Source organism: Drosophila yakuba, chromosome 3L, assembly GCF_016746365.2.
Source record: "Drosophila yakuba strain Tai18E2 chromosome 3L, Prin_Dyak_Tai18E2_2.1, whole genome shotgun sequence".
In the NCBI taxonomy this organism is placed as follows: domain Eukaryota; kingdom Metazoa; phylum Arthropoda; class Insecta; order Diptera; family Drosophilidae; genus Drosophila; species Drosophila yakuba.
In genome coordinates, this window is record NC_052529.2 from 7,463,487 (window position 1) to 7,479,526 (window position 16,040).

General features: G+C 42.2%; 1 long non-coding RNA gene across 1 annotated transcript in view; it reads right to left on the bottom strand.

The window, feature by feature from the left end:
* LOC120321403 overlaps window positions 1–16,040 on the bottom strand; it is a 59,698-nt gene that overhangs the window by 25,656 nt on the left and 18,002 nt on the right. Inside the window, exon 2 of the long non-coding RNA XR_005561006.1 lies at window positions 6,844–7,026. This is a non-coding gene — a long non-coding RNA (uncharacterized LOC120321403). The remainder of the gene's footprint in view (window positions 1–6,843; window positions 7,027–16,040) is intronic.

Below are 16,040 nucleotides of genomic sequence, written 5' to 3' on the forward strand. Positions count from 1 at the left end.
GAAATAGATTAATAGATTGATCTATTTTGTGTGGCATATTTTTCACTTATTAATGCCTACAGCTTGATGTGCGATCTCTGATTAATTCAAGGTTAAAGAATTCTCCATCCGTAGCCGTAACATTTCCCATATTATCAACTCATTTGTCACGCTCGCCAATCGACTGACTGACTGACTGACTGACTGATTGGCTGAATGAGCGGCCGATGTCTCAGCTACTGAGAAAGTGAACCCATGCCCATTTACCCAAGTAAACCGCATAATTGACACATTAGCTCGTTTGTGGCTTCGGTCTTCGGTCATGCCCGCTTAATTGGCACTGGGTTTCAGTTCGAGTCTGAGTCTCAGTCTCATTCTCAGTCTGAGTCTGAGTCAGAGCCTCTTCTTGGGCATTTTCTTCACGGCCGGGTGGTAATGCGTTTAAGAGGCGTGATCTTGTCTTTTGCACGCCCTCCTGCTGCGACTCCTCATCCAGTCCTGTGTCCTTCCGTCCTGTCCCATTCCATGCCACTTGGCTGATTGATCATTGTGAGTGGTCGGTCTCCTGCTTAGAGGACTCGGAATCGCTTTGAGGTGTCCGAGTGGTAATGTTAATTCCCGGTGTTTTGGTAGCAAAACTGTCGGGACTTGCTGGCTTGCGACAACGAAAAGTGCTAAGCCAGAAAATTAGCCAATCTCATGCTGGGAAGGAAGCTACCGAAAGAGGTAAAACCTATTGTGGCCATAAAGAAGATCGGCTAATTGCTAATCTGGGTCTTGAGAGGGTTAAAGGATTTTATGGGAATTTTTATATTATTATTAGCTCGTTGTTTTGCTCTCTAAAACTCACCAGCAATTTAGTCATCTTGCCATAGTTCTAAGAAATTTGATTTATTTTCATTGAATTCTTTTAATAAACTTGATACTCTTAAACATAGTTTTATAAGAACACACTGCCTTCTAAATCACCAAAAACGGTAGCAATCTGAGCCTGTTATTCGCCTTCGAATCTTTCTTTTTATCTTTCGCCATGCGATACCGAAATTATATTTTATTTCATTTCATTTATTTTGGCTACCTGTCTGAATGTCCGACCATTTCCATCGCTGTCTGTTGCAACTGTTGATTTTATTTCATGCCGTTTATGCAAATGAAGTTCAAAAGGATAAGGCCAAAACAGCAGCAGCAGTGGCAGTGGCAGTGGCAGTTGCCAGCATCCGACTACCAAACATTTGGACATAAAAATTATTTCTCAATGAAATTCGTATGTCCCGAAATTCGTATCGATGTCTGGCCGAAAGTCCATCGTGTCCCTTTTTTGCCTTTGCTGGCTGCCAGTTCAAATGCAAATGGCATGGCATGCCGCACCGAAAAAAAATCAAGACCGGTAGCCGACAAAAAAATTGTTGTGATATCGAATTAATTAAAAAGGAGCCGAGCTGAGCTGGGGCTAAAGGGAATTCGATTCAACTCGATTCGATGCCATACGATTGCCATACGATTCCATTCGATGCGAGAACAGAGTCTGGCGCCAAATGTAAATGAGGCAGCAGTTTCGGAAATTAGACCTGGCCGAGGATGTTGGCCAGCACCTTGTGAGGCCTTGTTCAATTTGGCGCTGATTTGGCGGTCGTGTTTGGGTTTTTTTTTATTTTTTTTTTTATTTTAACTTTTTGGTGGAAGCTGAGTGCGCATGCGTGTTGTCGTTGTTTTCCAGCCTCTCGGCGTGGCGACTTGCAACAAGTTAATTAAGCCGCATTTGCATGATATTGTCAATGGAGGCAGTTGGAAGATCCCGATCCCCATGACAACCCACACTTCCTGCAGAGGCACAAAAACCAAAAAGAAGAAAAAAAAGGAAACTAAAATCAAGAGAAAAAAATACGTGTCGCAGGCGGCGTCTAGAGCTCTGAAATTACCCCAACTTCTGTCTCTGTGTCTGCCTTCTACCACGCGGGTTTTTCTAGGGCCAAAAACTAGCAACGATCGATCACATGCTGCGAGCTGCGGTAATCCGCACTTCCACGCCTTAGTCGCATTTTCATTTTCATTTTCATTTTCATGCGCGCCCCTTTTGTCCAGACCCAAAATACAGGACACAGACAGGCAGTTTATTTTATGATTGATTGCAAATAAAAATCGCAAATATGAGACACTCGCACACACTCACATATGAGGATGGTGTGTTTACTTTTTGGTTTTTTTTTTTTTTTTTTTCTTGTTTCTATTTCCCCGATGGCAGAACCCATGTGGTTGGGTTTGTGTGTGGGTTCGGTGGCTCGGCGGTGGTGGTTTCATGGCCCAGGATTGGACATATGTCGTTGACGTGACTGCTACTGTAAGCGAGAACGATTTGCGCTAAGTAGCCAGGGCGTTACTTTCCTATTTTTCTGGCCATTCTTTCAATCTATTTTTTCTTCTTTTTGGCAAGACTAATTATTGTCAGCGCATATGCTCAGATAAATCGGGGATGTTCGATGTTTGCTTATTTCTCAGATGGAATGGGTGGTGGAAGGGTTCGATTTTTTGAGCGATGTTGTCAAACTTTCTCTTATCATACTAATCGTTTGTTTTGGGTAACTAACCATTAGCTGAAAAATAAATATAAGTTTGTGCCCATTTTTTATCATTGTATAGTTTATTATAGATTTAAAAGTTGTTTTTATGGTTTAATATGATATCTTTATCATAAAACCCACTGAACCAACAGACATCGCCAGCGATGGGTTATAAATGAATATTTACAGCCAATCCGTATAATTCGCCCTGCCCCAAAGCAATGTATCTATAATCATTCATCGTACGTCTCAAGTTCCAGGCTGCACTTATCGCCCATCCTTGATCATTGATTGACCGCATCACTTTGAGCCAAAACCAGTAAGTTGGCCGCAATCGGCGCGCCATCACGGAAGCCAATTCAAATTGACTTTAATCAGCGGCTATTGTAAATGTGAAATAAAAAAAACTGCAGGCCGACTGCCAGGTTAAAAGTTGTTGACGATGAGCAATCGGCACCGCCGCAGCCACCTGAACCACCTGAACCACTCAACCACTTGGCCCGGCAGCGGCGCCTGTCAAAAAGTTGTCATTTGCCGTTTTCCTATCAAGAATTTATTTCTGGCATAGCATTGAAATTGTTTAGACAACAGCGCAAGCACAAATACAAAAAAATAAAGGAGAAAAAAATAAACACAAAAAACTTTTATTTCATTTCAAAAGCTTCAAATGCGTTGCACATGCGCAGCGGGCAGCGCAGCAACAACAAACTTGAATTCGATCGCCGGCTGCACAGAAACTAATTTATTCTAATTTCTAACCATAAATATGAGATATATTTTGCATATAAAATGAAATATATTTTTTGAGTTGTTGGGATTCCTTTCTTAAAATATTTCTCCGAATTAACATACGAGTGCTGTGACGTTAGTAAAAGATATTTCTTCTAAAAAACTTAGGAAGACACATATATTTTTCACAGTGTGGCTTCAGCTGCTGTCGTCGCTGGCTCGTTTTCTGCCGCTCCATAGATAAAAAATACACCTGTCGCATTACAGCTAAATTTATGTCCACCGGTAGACCTTTACTTCGCTGCGGCTAGAAACGCGCCCCAGTGCTGCGTTTGTATTTAGTATCTGTGTGTGTGAGACGATTGCACGCTTCGATCGGTGGATTGCTGGATCGCTGGTTAGGTGGATCGCTGGATCGCTGGATCGGTGGTTAGGTGTATATATAGGAGTATAGGTGGATCACCGGTGGCCGCTGCGATAGCCTGAGATGTTCGGTGGGGGTCCAAGTGTTGAGGCATTTCAGGTTTCCACTCGGCCAGCTCGTTGCTGATGCGTTGCCGCTGGCCGCTGTCTGGGCCGCTTTGTTTTTCAGTTTTTTTTCTTATTTTTGGTTTTTTTTTTTGTTTTGCGTCGTTTGGTTTTTATCGTTGGCTTTTCGAAATAAATACATAAAATTCGATCGAAAGTTTTGTGCTTGACAACGACGGATCCGGCATTTGATTTCGCACAGATAGCCGGCTTGGCTGGGTAGAAATGACGTCAAGGGAGAAACAAACTCAGTCTTGTAGCCGAGAAACTTGGACAAATACTTTACGGTACTCGGAACGCCGAAACGAACCCAAAACTGCTAACTGTTTGCAGCCCAGCTATGTGATCTGCGATTAGCAAACAAGCTGCCGGAGAATCTCTATCATCAACTACAAGATCCGAAACAGACACTGCGCACTTTTGATCTATCCAACTAAACACAGTGTTTGGCAGAAGTTAGGGTATCCATCTAACCAAGGGTAAATTGGTAAACCCAAGTAATATGTTCATGAAATGTTCCTTCAAGTTGAAGTATCAATATATAATAAGATCAGATATACAACCATATATAACCTATATTTGTTAATTAAAAAGAAAACATCCTCATTTTGTATAACCGACACTTCCTGTACTGAAAATCGTCCAAAAGTTGTAGAGCTTTAAATAAAATTCAAAAGTTTTATGTACATTTTAAATTTATGGCATTCTGCACTTAAAAACTGAATATGTCCGATACTGAAAAATATAAATATATTAAAATGCAATAAATTGCCTTTGACTTCAATTAAAATATATTTAAAATATATTTTTTTGTGATCATTAAATTCCGGTTTTGCATTTTGGATAACATTTATCGCACATTTATTTGTAAATTATTTAAGTATTATATTTTCACGTTGTTAATTACCTTAACATAAATTAGAAATGTAAGTAATGGAAGTTATATTTAATATATTTGAGACTTAAAGAGCATTTGCGTATTACCTTAGCCCAAGTCACCTATTAGTTTTAGCCTAAGTCTTGTATTTACTTGGCCCATAGCTGGCGGCGTATTTGAGTCGACACTCGGGGAATTTTCAGTATGTGGTTGGTTTCTGTTTATTTTTTCTTTCTAAGACAACGCATCGCCAGCAAAAGCTCATTTATCAAAACGTCGATTGATAGCCCAAGCTTAGCGCTTAATTTTTCACTATTTTTTATTTTTTTTTTTGCAATCACTGTGGTGAATGGCCCAGTGGATGAATCATAGGTGAGTCAACTAATTGCAAATGCGACTCATTCGTAGTTACAACAAAATGTCAGCATCACCTGTCTGTCCCTGTCCCCAAAAGGTAACCAATATATCGATTTCGGTTTCGTGAAATCAAAATCCCAACTTCCCAAATGAACCAAATACATAATTAACTCAAGTCGGCAGCATCCCTTAGATGTTACACGCTGAGATCGGGGAAAAAAAAGGGTCATTGCTATCTGGGGCTGGTCTAAACGCTATTATTAAGGGTCACAAATCAATGAAGACTTTATCGAAGGGACAGAGAACCTCTAACTGCGACAGCGACTCATTACAACAAATCTGGGATCTGGTGATTACAATAATGCACAACAAAAAAAAATAAAAAAAGCCGCGCTGGGAAGCTGTGACCCCAAAGAATAGGAAAACATGCACACCGAAACTAAAATTTATTGACAATTCGGCTGGAGAACACAAATGGTTGCGAGCGATACACAAAATACAAAAAAGTGTCCAGCTGGGGAGAAAGGTCCACCGAAAGGTGGAAGAAAGTCGGTTAGCAAGTGCAGCCAACAGATTCGTTAGGCCAACACGACTAAGGTAAAAAGGGCAGACCATAAATTTTCCCCAGATCTCGTGGGGTCCCCACAAAATCCAAAAAAATCTGAAAAGAAAAAAAATATAAAACGGAAAGAACTGAAAACACCAAATAACATCCCCAGTTCAGGACTGCCGATCAAACGGATCGTTAGACGCCGCCGTCGCCACCGATATTTTCAAGACGATATTTCGCCTTGGGTGCCAGACATGGGTTTAGACCACTGAAATTGAGGTCCAATAATTATGCAAATTTTTCAGTTTAACGCGGCCCAGGATTATCCAGCCTTCGATCGCATAGAAGCTGTGCCGGAACTAAACCGATTTGCATATTTCACCGGCACTCGAGCAACACGCGTCGTCAATTCGCCTGGGACAAGGACCTTCATAATTTAAATAATTGTCCCACTTGCCGGCTTCCTTTCTGCTTAGAGATTTTTTTTTTTTGCTTGGACTCTTCGTATTTTGTACATATATATATATTTTGGATATATATTTAACATCGTGGCACGGCATTTGGCATAATTATGTAGGTCAAAAATTGTTTATTGACACGCAAGGCAGCCGAAAACAACAAAGAAATTTGCATAATTTTACGCTGCTGCAGCCAAAACGCCCCACCAACCCCGCCCCCTTTTGGCTGCCCAACAGCTGTTAATTATAGGACTGGTGGGCGGAAAGGGGGCTTGTGGGGTGGTGGGGGGTGAGGTGAGGTCAAGTGGCGGGCAAATTGTTCAAGGGGTTTTTGCCTCACAGCAAGGGTTAGACTTTTCCACATTTTTTTGCACCTGCTGTTCGGGAATTGAGACATAAAAAAGGGAAATTGTTGTAGAAAAATTCAGAATTTAGGAATTAGGAAAAAAAATTGGGAAATTATTATGCGGGAAAATGTCAGCCTAACATGTTCGTCTCCTAATTTATGATTTTAATTAAGTTTTCAAAATGCCATTTCCCTGACCAAGCTGAGTTTTCCATGTTCAGGTTTTTTTTTATTCTATCGCACTATTTTGCGCACAATTTGAATCGAATGCCGAGTGCTGGCGGAACGGGTCAAACTCGTTTCGAAAACTGAAACAGAATTTTCCATTTGCCATGTGCGGGTCCAAGATTTAGCTGAGGAATGCCCAGGCAGTGGGAAAAAGTTGCGCCGCGTGTAAATGAGATTAATTTATAAGTTGACTTGCCTTGCTGACAGACAAACCGGTGGAAAGGCAGACTCACCTGTCCCCAGGAAAATGCCCCGAAAGGATATCAGACTTCCGTTCTGGCACAAACAGCCGTAACCCTTGAATCGCATTGGCAGTCGGAAGAATCGTGATAAACATCTAAGCCGTGGCGCATTCATATATCCTCATTCCGTCTTTTGTTCAGCTCGAATCGGATTACACTTGGCGTAAAAAGTGTCTATAAAGAGCAGAGATGTTTCACGATTTTATAGGGAATTTAGTTAGAAATATATATAATATTTAATAATATTATAATACAAAATGAAACAGATCTTAGAGTTAAAATGTTGTATATTTTCCCAATTTTTATGTTTTAAGCAACACTTTCGTTTATGTGCCAAAACGCCCTCTCTTTTATGAGTTCTTCATTTTATTTTGTATATGTATTAGAGGAATTTTCGTACAGTGTCCCCGTTTTCAGTGGCAAACTTAAAACATCGAGAATGGAATGGCAATGTCAAAGTCCTGCCAACAACGGCCAACATAGAACAGCAGCCGTCTGTCAGATGTGCGTTGCACTGTCTGCTTGTTGGTGTCATAAATCGTTATCGACCACGAACATCAGGTGGCACTCGGGGCGCACTCATTTCACACACGGGCGGGGGAAAAACCGCTGGCATTTTCCACTACCACCACTGCCACTGGTGCTGCTGATGCATTTTCCTGGCCATAATCCGTGGGACAGGGGATTGTCGTAAATTAACGCTGCGCCGGCAAACGAGCAACAAAAAGTCAGGGGTGGTGAGTATTGTTGTTGGATTCGGCATTCGCTGGCTTGTCGCCTGCAAGTTGCAACATTAGCGTCAGCCTGTGCCACTCGAAGCCAACATGCAAAACAGACTAAAGCAAAACAAAACAAAACAAAGGTTCTGCAGTTTATGGCCCTGTATTAGATTACAGCGCTGCATGAAGAGGTTTAAGTCCCCATAATTAGCCATGGTCTACCGGGAAACTCTTTTCCCCAAAAAAAAAGGAGCACACGGAAAGAAATTATAAAATAAATTGAGGGATGGTTTTGTTCAAAAGCCAATATTTAATAAGAGAATTTTAAAACTTTCCAGTTCTGTAGGAAATCTACTATTTAAAATATCATAGTTAAAAAAATAAGAATTTTCCAAAAGTATATGCCTGAAAAAATGACTGTAAGATACTTCTTATTTGTAACCCTAAAAATTTGTGCTTGTACCAAATTTAGAATTTTTACAGCTCAGTAACTATTCATGTTCTTTAGAAAATCCCCATCTAACCAGCAGCAAACATCCATCAAATATCCAAACTGAAACTCGTGTCAGACCGTGGTTAACTTACTAGACTTTCCCCACCGCAGAACAGCAGCAGCACCGAAACAGCTGTAAATGACATTCGGACAAAATCAAACATTTTAACACGCTTCAAAGTTGAGAACCAAACAATAAAAAAAAAAAAAAAAGAAGAATGCGAATGCGAACGGGGGAAAATGTCAAAAAAGTACGGTGTGGCGTGGAAAAAGCTGCCAGGGAAAACTCAATCAAAGGCGACATGGGCCGCCGTCGCATAATGTGGAAAATTCTACAACAACAGCAGCAGTAACAGCAGCAGCAGCAACATCAGTGGCAGCAGCAACAGCAACGCGTGTGTCCTGCCACATCGTCTGGGGGTCAGAAAACGAGGACTCCGGGCCGTCAGTACGTCAGTCCGTACGCTCGTCCTTCTGTCTTCCTGTCTGGAAACATTGAATACGCATTACAAGACCGCGGACCGAAAAGCAAAACCGAACCCAAAACCAAAACCGCGTTACCACATGTCAGCGGCCCCGGCTTGGGGCATATGGGAATTACCAACAACACGCTGAATGTGCAACACATGTTGTTGCTGCTGTTCAAGTTGCTGCTGCTGCTGTTGTTGTTGCTGCTGTTGTTGTTGTTGTTGTTGGCGGTGTTGCTGTCTGATTTTGGCCCACTTGATTGGTTGAAAATACTGGGTGTTGGTGGTCCGGCCTGTCAGAACTTTTGTTTTGCCATAATTTTTGCTGCTGTCATTGGAGAGCTTGTGATTTGTGGCGTTATAATGTGGAAAGAGGGGGAGATTTTCTATGATTAAGGGACAGGACATGTCAGCCTTTGCTTAAATTAAATTCGAAATCGATTTTATATACCCTTCTGTTATTTTTAATATCTTTGTATGCAAATACACATCAACAGTTATTTACAAAAACAATAAAAAATGTTAGATAGTTGCAACTTTTAAAGAGAAGAAAATACCATGAAATGAGCATCGTTTAAGTTGACACAAGTGAAAGGAGAGAGGAGCAGTTAACACTCCTTCAGTTAGCCCCAAAATGTAAAAAAAGAAAATCCAAAATCCCGCCAGCTTGTCTACACATGTCTTGGCATTTCTTTGCTCAAGCTTTTCTCGGCTCCATGACATTCTCCAATTGCACACAGAATTCCGTGAATTCTTACGCACACAAGCTTTGGATCTCCAGCGAGTGGGCCATGTCCATTAGCAGGCCAACGAGGGTTTCTTTTTCCAATTTCGAGGCGCACTAATCTTCACACCTTTCGATACAGAAAGGAAACCAGCTGGAACTGAGGCGAAGGAAGGGGAACTTCCTCGAATTGTCGGACAAATGTGAGGCGAACAGCTTCCGAAGAAATGCACCGGCCAATGGCGCTGGCAATCTTGCTATTGGCCCAAACAATTAGTGTTGCAGCCCAAAAGAGTTGGCCAGAAATTTCGGGCTCTCGGCAAGTGCAATGTGTGCCAAGCGGTTAATGAACAATTTCATGGAAATATTGTCACACTTTTGTTGGCGTTGGATTCCTCAGTTGTCACTTGTCAGCTGGGCCAGTTGGGCCTATGGACTACGGGCTACGGGCTACGGGCTCCTCTTGGTCCACTCACTTGGCCAATGCTTGCCTAATTGATTTATTGATGTTTACATGTGCGTGCCTCGCCAGGCTGCTGCAACTCTTTGGGCCCCCTTTGGTTCGGACCTGGTCGGACTTACAACATTGCCCACAATTTGCTCTAAACGCTCGTCGAGAGCATTGACAATTGTTTGGGCCATGTTTGTCATCATCATCGACAGACAGTGCAAGAAATTGATTATCTTGAAGTTGACAAATACAAATAAATATCAAATCAAATATCTGCAATATTCTTTTGCCTTCAGAGCATAACAACTGCTTGAAGTTCTAACATACTCTCAAAACTCCCTGTAATATTTAATGTAATGGAGAATGAACTATAGATACAAATAGATTTTTTTGCAGTGTACTCCTGATGCTGCTATTGTGCTGTTGTCCCGCACAAAACATCTTCGAGTCTGGCCGAGCTAGACTCTTTGGTAGCCAAAGTTTAGACAGACCAAACAATTCGTCAAACCCAAAGACGGACGGACCAAGTAATTGTTGACCTTTTACGTCGTCGCAGCCGTACTGTTGGCCACGTTTGAGCTTGGCTTCCAGCCTCCTTTCCCCCTCTCCTCTCTCCCGTACCTCACTCATTGGATTGCTCATTGTTGGCTGTTGTCGTCATGTTTTTATTACTGTTTGCCCGCCCTGGCCGGAGGCCTCTGGTTCGATGGTCGATGGTTGGATGCTGTATTGGCCATTGAAAGTCCATGTTGGCCAGTGCCTGCTGCTATTTGCTCTTCATAAATAGCATGAAATCTTTGGCGCTGCACGTCGCAGAGATGCCTGAAAGTCTAACACGACAATTTCCAGTCTCCCGTAACCGAAAACCCATAGATATCGTATCGTTCCCCCGCGCCCCAGCTGCTCCACGCGTTTTCGATTTTCATTGGAATTTTTGAGCTGCTGGTGCGGGAGTGGGAGTGAAAGGCCCCACTGGAGATTTCACAGCTTTTGGCTTTGTTTGATTTGTCAAAATGTTAAATGGATCCCCGAGGAAGATCCATCTGCCGTAGCTGGAAATTGGTCAGCGTGTTTGCAAGTGGCAAACGAAAGTGGTTCCAGCCTGTTTATGGCGACTTTGGATTACACTCGATTTCGGGGACACATTATGTGTTGTGAGTTTGTGAGGTTCAGGTGTTTTTAGAAATATTTATTAATGCTGTTTTGGGGGGAGTCACAAATTAAACATGTTGATTTACATAATTTATTACAATATGTTGATTATAATATTTATTAGGAAATTAAACTTTTAATTGTTGTACATACTACCTTAACTCTGAATTTGTATTTATCTCAGCATTTTCTTTGCCAAATCCCAACTCATTTATATTCCCACGCAAAATGTATGCACTTGTGCATTTTCAATATATGTATTTCTAATATCTTTCATTAATTTCTGTGCTGATATGATTTGTTGGTATCGCTGGCATGTGTGTGTTGTTTGTTGTGTGGCTGCATTTTGAAAAAACCACTTTGATCACCAGGTGCGCGTCGAAGTTGTTCTGGTTCTCCTTGTTGTTAAACTCTGTTGGTGTTTTTCTTTTTCCATTTTCCATTTTTATTTTATTTTTTTTTTTTGTGATTTCTAATGCCGCCGCAGTTAGCGATTAGGCCAAAAGCGAAATATGTTTAGAACCTTGTTAAATGTCACCATTTTGGTATGCGACCTGAAATTGATAAATCGCCCAAGTGCGTGTCGGCTAATTTCGGTGCGATATCATTTCGGTTGCCAATTTGCCGTCCTTGGCGCAATGACAAACTGGAGCGAATCGAACTGGTTCGCTTTTAAATCAGATTAATACCACCACCAGAAACCGGTGCACTAAATCCCACCGCAGCCCTAGGTGCAATTTCTCTGATTTGACAAAATGTTATTAATTGAACGGCAGCCGGGCAGACAATGCTCGATGCTCACTCAATTTGGCGAGGTTTCTGGTACCTCAAGTGCTAATAATTGGCAACAGAACCGGAGACAATGGCCAACCCAAAAGATGCCTATCAGTTACCAGAAGGCAGGCCAGAAAGAAAACTCTGGCCCTGCCAGGCAATGGAAGCAACTGAAACTGAAACTGAAACCGATACTGATAGCTTCAAAGGCCCAGGAGCGTTCTGAAGTTGTGCAGACGCACCTTGACTTCGTTTGGGTTTTGGTAACAAAATAATTTGTGTACCTGTGCACCAAAGGTGACTTGTGGCTGGAGAAAAAAAAAGGAAAAAAATATGTGTATAAAAAACACGGAATAAACGAAGGAGCAACGATCGCGCTCAACTGAGCGCATAAATGCCATAAAAATTGTTTCAGGCACGGTAATTAGTTGTTGTCCTGGCCGAAACGATCACCAAGGACCCCGTCGCTCCGGCAAGGTGTTTTACTGTTGGCCCTCGGGCCTGGGTCCTCTCCAGACCTCTCCAGACCTCTACAGACCATTGTCTTCTTGCCTTTTGCCATGTCATGGTAGTCAGCGGCTCGCATTCGCGGCTATAATTCATTAACGCTTCGCTGGATGGTCGCGATGTCTGGCAAACGGCAGCGAGAAAGTATGCGACTTTTCCCCTCATTCCAGGCCACCTTTTCCTTATCGCCAAGTGGCAGTGGCACTGGCACTGGCACTGGAAGTGGAAGGTCATGGAAGGGGGAGCAGGTGGCAAGAAGTGCAGTTGGTGGTGCATTCGGCAGCGGTGGTGCAGCCGCCAAAAAGGTGTACAAAAGGTGGTCAGGCCAAGTGTCGCCACTGTGACCGCAGGTTCAAGGCTCTCAACTAGGCCACTTATCTCATTGGGCCTAAATGTGGCATTAGTCATTAAGTCCTCGCAACTAGTGCATTAGCTTAGCAGACTCAGTGTGGGAAGAAAGGGTGAGATGGATCTATATTAATACTAAAATTTTAAGTGGTTTATAATAATTACTTAATCTTTTCTTACCCTACAGATATATTTTATGGAAATACTATAAATGTTATGCTTGCATAAAGTTGTTTAAATATTCAGCGATTTGCATTGCTCAACCATCTACGACATCAAATTCCAGCCTGTCAGTCAATGAACGTTTTTTGGCCATAAGCAAGAAAATAGTGGCACATAGAATGTGGCTTATTGGGCCAACGAACTGTGCAAAACTGTGGCAGCAACTTTTCCTCCGGCCGCCGAGAAAGACAAACTCAGACCCACCGAGCACCGAGTTGTAGCTGGTTGCACAAATGGCCAACTCCAACTGTTTTGGCCCTCTCTTTCGCTCCTTGCAGCAAATGCTAATGTATGCAACACCCGCCGCCGCCGTCGACTGCTGACGACCTTGAAAAATTATGCAAAATCGATGTAAAGTGAAGTAAAAAAAAAAAAAAAATAAACCAAACACACACACACTCGCACTCGTCCAAACAAACAAACTGCGAAAATAAGTTCAGCAGCAGCGGCAAAGAAAAAAAAAAAAAAAAATGAAATGAAATGTAAAATGGAAATGTGGCCCGGGGCGATGGGTGGCAAAAATGGGGTGAGAAAGGGGCACTTGGATTTCCTTTCTTTCATGACTTTTTTCCACCGCTGCTGTTATTGTATTTTTATGTAAAAAATTGGCGCAAATGAGCCAGACAATGTCGGTGCTCATGCGCGTTGCGAGGGCGGCGGCAGCGGCAAGCAAAGGGGGCGTGGCCGGTGAAAAGTTAAGCGTACGCTGAACTTTTTTGCCAGCCGTCGTCAGCTGATTTGCATACGATTTTGTCTGCAAAGAGAGAAGAGAACTTCATTTTCATTTTCGGCCGAGAGCGGAAGTTGCCGCCGCTGTCGTCACATTATGGTTTGTTTGCCATTTCCGTTTGGCATTTGCATGCGCTTTGCTTGCCAAAAAATCTAAAAAAAAAAAAGAAAAGCACCAAAAAAAGTCATGGAGTAGAAAAAAATGAGAGCAGTAGTAGTCTCCTGTTGATTTTTTGGCCGCCTCCTTGCGCCTTGTGCAATTTAAATAATTTTGCATAATTTGTGGAAATTGACTTATGGATATCTCGGCGTTTGTCTGCTCTTCATTTTTATGTGCTACTGCCACTTGTTGAGCATTTTCGGCAGCCAAAAATTGCTGTAGGTCATGTCTGTATGTTTTCCGTACGAGAAGCGAGAAAAATTATGCAAAATTATTTTCACCAAAGTGTTTTTTATTCATTTTCCCACCCGCCGCCGCCGCTTGGCTGTGCATAAATTTTCCCCTTAAAGTTTTCGCACAACATGATAAATGAGACTTTAAGTTGTTTGACACCCAAGCCCAAGCATTTGCACTGATTTCTTTTGTCTAAGTTGTTAAATGTTGTTGAGACTCTGTTTGTTTTTTAACTGTGAGGTTTTCTTGACTGCCTTATCGGAACTGGAAGTTTAAATTTGAGTTTGCTGGCTTACTTTTCGCATTTTTTTCGGTTTGTTTCTGCGCCTGATAAGAGCGGAGTTAAGTGTGGTTTGTTTTGGTAAGAAGGCGTGCAGTTGCAGGGCCATAAAAAAAAAGGCCGAAAACTCAACGGGCCAACAATTGAAGACTTACATAATTTATGACTTCCCCCCTGCGTGCGCTCGCTTCCCCCTGGCAACAAAAAAGTACAGAAAACGAAAAAAAAAAATAGGTAGAAAAATACAATAAATAAATTGAGGATCGTTGTGACAACGTTCGCCGGCTTGCCAAACACGTAGCTCCGGTCCCGTCCCGTTCGGGCCAAACAAAGTCCAAGTTGGGAACGTTTTAATTTCTTACACTTGGCAGCAGTGGCAACAACAACAACAACAAGAATAACAACAACCACATCTACTGCTGCAACAACAAACAAGCTATAACGTCAGCAGGAGAGACGCGCGTGCGTCGCGATCCATCAACGTGCGCGGGCGTCGCCGTCGTATGACCATAGTGATAAGGTCCGCGCTCCGTAACAGACACAGAACTGCTATGTGGATATATATGAGTGCAGAGAAAGAAAGCAGGAACTTATTTTAGAAAATCTAAAAAAAATCTTTATCATATATAAAGCGGTATTTTCAATGTATTTGACAGAGATTTTAAGGCAGAGAAAAACAGGAGTTACAACTAGATATTATATAGAATATAACCACAGTACCTCTAAATTTAAAATAATCAGATGCCTTATAAATATGTTATGACAAAATATTCTTAAAGTTAAGAAGTGAGTAAGTAAGCTTGATTAATAATAAATCTCTGGGGTAATAAAATAGAGAAATTTAAGAGATGATTACTATTCCATATTCGCATGAGCAGAGCTACATAGGTTAATAAGCTAATACGTTTTAATATGAACTAATATTAGTTCTCCTCTCAATTTTATGTACTTTTTAAGCAGTTAAGTATTAAGTTATTAAGCAGATAGTATTTTTCACTCCTTTCCTTTCTCAGTTGTATGCCTCATTTTTGTGCAGTGCACTTGTAGCTCCTCCAGCTCCTATGGCTAGCGCGTCTCTGGCATTAACCGGAAGCCTGCGCCAAACGTGATCAACGGTTCGCTTTGCGGCTGTATAGCGAGTTAGCCGCTCCACCCCCGCCACTGGCACCACCCCCCCTCCCAGTCAGCCCCCCCCCCAACTCCTACGCCACTGCGGCCATTCATTCGTGCGTCGCCGTTTCTGCCGCTTCTGCCGCTGCGGATGGTGCCGCTTTTTCAGTTTTCTGGCGTTGTCAACGATGAGCGCTGATACGTAAAATGAAAGACGGAAAAAATCCAGAAAAAATCCAGAAAAAATCCAGAGACTGCGGATTGCGACTGCGACTGAGTCCATCCATGTCATACGTTTGAATGAAAAACGTGCGTGCTGCCACAGAAGGAACTCTGACTTTGGAACGTTGGCGTTGAAGGTACGACAACGACGACGATTTAGAGGAGGAGTAAGGGAGTTATGGCATTATTCCCTGCTCATTTCTCAACATATTTAGTGCCACTCAATACAATTCGTCTCCTCTTCAGCCGCTGTCTGTTCCCCCACAAAAAAAAAAAATTATAAAAAAGAAATGAGGGAAAAAAGAGCAGCAGCAGTAGAAGATTATAAGCAAAATGCAATATACAATGCTGACTGCTGACTGCTGAATTGTTGGATGGATGGTTGGGATTCATACAGAAAAATACGAAAGACGCGTTGGTGTTTTAATTTTACGTGTTGCCCGAGAAAATTTCTTTCAGTTTTGCTAAAAAGAAAAGTGGGGAAAAAATCACAAGGGGACGGACAGAAAAAAGATAGGAACTTGTAAAGATGAGTGAGCTGCGTACGTGCGTAAGTCAGAGTTATAGCAGGAACGGATAAAGACTTCTGATCCGCC